Below are 3989 nucleotides of genomic sequence, written 5' to 3' on the forward strand. Positions count from 1 at the left end.
AGATGTGAAACAAGGCCCTATTTGCCCTTTTCGGTGAAAGATCCCACATATTTGAATGAGGGATTTCTCCTTGGTCTCCCTGCCATTATTTATTTTTAGGTACAGTGTCACAAGCTCCAATATACAAAACATACACAAAATCCCACCCCTGTATAGTGGGCGGCACGGTGGCATAGTGGTTAGTACTGCTGCCTCACAGCTCCAGGGACCAGGGTTCAAATCGGGCCTTGGGTGACTGTCTGCGGAGTTTCTCCCGTGTCTGTGTGGGTTTCCTCCGAGTGCTCCGGTTTTCTCCCACAGTACAAAGATGTGCAGGTTAGGTGGATTGGCCATGTCCAAAAGGTTAGGTGGGGGTACTGGGTTACGGGGATAGGGTGGAGGGGTGGGCTTAAGTCGGGTGCTCTTTCTAATGGCCGGTGCAGACTCAATGGGCAGAATGGCTTCCTTCTGCACTGTAAATTCTATATAGTGTCCTGTATTTATGTAGTTAGAAACATAGAAAATAGGAGTAGGCCGCTATTCGTCCTCTCAAGCCTGCTTTACTATTCATTATGATCATGACTGATCATCCAACTCAGTAATCTGTACCTGCTTCCCCCCCCCCCCCCCCCCCAATATCCTTTGCTCCCTCTAGCCCCAAGAGCCACATTTAATTCTTTCTTGAAAACATACAGGGTAGGATTTAACTAAACAGGAGTGAGAGCGTTTAGCCATGTGTTTCCCAGCGCCAAGAAACACACTATAAAACGTCACCTGAGTTAGATAGGGGGCATCAACGGGGAACACTGAAAATCCTTCATGCATCTACCCTGTCTAGTCCTGTTGGAATTTTATAGTTTTCTATGAGAGCACCCCTCGTTCTTCTAAACTCCAGCGAATATAATCCTAACCGACTCAATCTCTCCTCATATGTTAGTCCTGCCATCCGAGGAATCAGTCTGGTAACCCTTCGCTGTACTCCCACTAGAGCAAGAACATCCTTCCTCAGATAAGGAGACCAAAACTGCACACTATATTCCAAGTGTGGCCTCAGCAAGGGCCTGTATAATTGCAGCAAGACATCCCTGTCCTCTCGTTATGAAGGCCAACTTGCCATTTGCCTTCTTACCACCTGCTTCACCTGCATGCTTATTTTCAATGACTGATGTACAAGAACATCCAGCTCTCATTGCACACTTCCCTCTCTCAATCTATAGCCATTCAGTTAATAATCTGCTTTCTTCGATAACCTCACATTGATCCATTATACTGCATCAGCCATGCATTTACCCACTCACTCAGCTTGCCCAAAACACACTGAAGTATCTCTGCATCCTCCTCAAAGTTCACTCTCCAACGCAGCTTTGTGTTGTCAGAAAATTTGGAAATATGGCAACAATCAATGGCAGATTCATGGTCACCATTACTGGGTCCAGCTTTATATTCCAGATTTATTAATTGAATTTAAATTCCAACAGCTGTCGTGATGGGATTTGAACCTTAGCTCCCAGAGTGTTAGTCTGGGCCTCCAGGTTACTAGTCCAGTGACATTACCATGACATCACCATATTATCATAGTATATAGTGTCCTATCTACATGGATAGATGATCCCAAAGATCTGTGTCCTATAGATCTATATAATCACATTGTGCCAATACACCTAAACATGGGGTATGTTCCATAGCCGGCATGTTTAGCCGTGTGTATCCCGGTGCCCGCAGCGCTAAGAAACACATGGCTATACATCGGCACTCGTTTTGAATAAGGGCCCTCAGCGGGGAACGCACATAGCCCTGTTTTCTACACCGAGGAATTCTGCTTGCCGGCACTCCTCAGTATAGCAAGAGATCGCAACGCCATTTTCAAATGCCTTCCTGATCTTCGAAGCCCCCGAAGCAATCCCCGACCCCGCAGTCCCAACGCACAATGGGAAGGTCCCCTACACACCCCGCATCCCCCCCCCCCCCCCTCCCCCCTCCCTCTCAACACCTGCGCAGAGCACCCTGGCCAGATCACACCCGCACAAGAAATGCCAGCCTGGCACCTTGGCAGTGCCAACCTGGTAGTGCCCATGCCAGCTGGCAGTGCCACCTGGGCACCTTGGCAGTGCTAGGCTGGCACCCAAGTGGCACTGCCAGGGTGTCAGGCTGGCACCAGCAGTGTTAGGTACTACCCTGTCCAAAGGGTATGCACCTGGGAACCTGGTCCAATCCCCTGGGAGACACAGAAACAGGAAACTGACCTTTGCATCACCCTGATCCCCACATATATAGTAATAGCGCCCCGATCCATCTAGTAGCTTAACAGCAGACCATACAAGTTAACAGAGTGTCCAATACCCCATATAGACAGTTAGTGTCCCAGATCCCCAGTCCACAGATGTGCAGGTTAGGTGGATTGGCTGTGCTAAATTGCCACTCAGTGTCCAAAAGGTTCGGTGGGGATGCTAGATTGCGGGAATGGGGTGGAAGCATTGGCTTAAGTGGGGTGCTCTCTCTGAGGGCTGGTGCAGACTTGATGGGCCGAATGGCCTCTTTCTGCACTGTAGAGATCCTATCCCCTTATGTAAATCAATAGCGTCCAATACTGCTACACATGGTTAGTGTCCCAGAACCCCATATGTAACAACATATTGTCCCATACGATTATACAGAGTTTCAGTGCCCCTAAAGGAACAGTGACCTTTGAGTTACCCAGATCCCCATAAAAATATAGCACAGTGCTCTGTACCCTCTATGTAGTTTAACACAGTGTCCAATTTTTAAAGAAAATGTTTGCACCCACACTGTCTCTTTTTTCTCTTTGAGGAATAACGGGAGAACATAGAACATAGAAAAATACAGCACAGAACAGGTCCTTCTGCCCACGATGTTCTGCCGAACTTTTGTCCTAGATTAAGAACAAATTAATCTACACCCCATCATTCTACCGTAATCCATGTACCTATCCAATAGCCGCTTGAAGGTCCCTAATGTTTCCAACTCAACTACTTCCACAGGCAGTGCAATCCATGCCCCCACTACTCTCTGGGTAAAGAACCTACCTCTGACATCCCCCCCTATATCTTCCACCATTCACCTTAAATTTATGTCCCCTTGTAATGGTTTGTTCCACCCAGGGGAAAAGTCTCTGACTGTCTACTCTATCTATTCCCCTGATCATCTTATAAACCTCTATCAAGTCGCCCCTCATCCTTCTCCGTTCTAATGAGAAAAGGCCTTGCACCCTCAACCTTTCCTCGTAAGACCGACTCTCCATTCCAGGCAACATCCTGGTAAATCTCCTTTGCACCTTTTCCAAAGCTTCCACATCCTTCCTAAAATGAGGTGACCAGAACTGCACACAGTACAAGTGATGGAAGGATTCCCAACCGGATTAGCAGCTCGTTGAACTGAGTTAATGCTCCTTTTCTGGTTAACAAGTCCTGATGTTGGACTCGAATGTGGAGCTTCTGATCCAAGGGAAGGGACACAACCACTGCGCTACTTAGGCATCCAACCATGCGCAATATTCCTACATGTATGGTTATACAATGTATCAGGCCCCTACATATATCTAGCAACACAGTGTCCCATGTATGTTAATAGTGTCCAATATCCCAGATAGACAGTAAGTGTCCGAGAATCTCCCCCCCCCCCCCCATGTAATTTAGTGTTCAATAGCCCTATACAGTATCTCAGATCCCCTATCTATATCCAGTCAGTGTTCCACAACTGCTATCCACATGTAACTGAACAATATTTAATACCCCTTATAATCAGTGTCCCAGACTCCCCTATATAACTTAATCCTTTTTACATATATTATAGTGTTTCATACCTCTATAAGTATAGTTATACAGAGTTCCCAAACCCCTATAGATACAATTAAACAAGGTTCCTGCTCCTACATATAGTTACATACAGACTCCAGTTACACACAGGCTTCTCCTCTTGCTCTCCAGGTTCAGGCTCTGCTCCACCACGTGGTGTCCCGCTGTGACCCGTGACCCCTCACCCAGCCAATCAAC

At 47.0% G+C, this 3989-nt stretch overlaps 1 protein-coding gene across 3 annotated transcripts in view; it reads right to left on the reverse strand.

Annotated features, from left to right (window-relative positions):
- The window catches only part of urb2 (URB2 ribosome biogenesis homolog), a 30879-nt gene extending 26893 nt beyond the window's left edge, over positions 1-3986 (reverse strand). Inside the window, exon 1 of one of the 3 annotated variants that reach the window (XM_038805714.1) lies at positions 3884-3986. The gene's annotated coding sequence lies outside the window, so the exon portion shown is untranslated. Of the gene's footprint in view, positions 1-3799 lie in introns of all 3 variants that reach the window. The other 2 variants (XM_038805723.1, XM_038805734.1) reach the window with 2 other exon arrangements.
- Positions 3987-3989: the final 3 nt, after the last annotated feature.

This window comes from Scyliorhinus canicula, chromosome 1 (genome assembly GCF_902713615.1).
Source record: "Scyliorhinus canicula chromosome 1, sScyCan1.1, whole genome shotgun sequence".
NCBI lineage: Eukaryota > Metazoa > Chordata > Chondrichthyes > Carcharhiniformes > Scyliorhinidae > Scyliorhinus > Scyliorhinus canicula.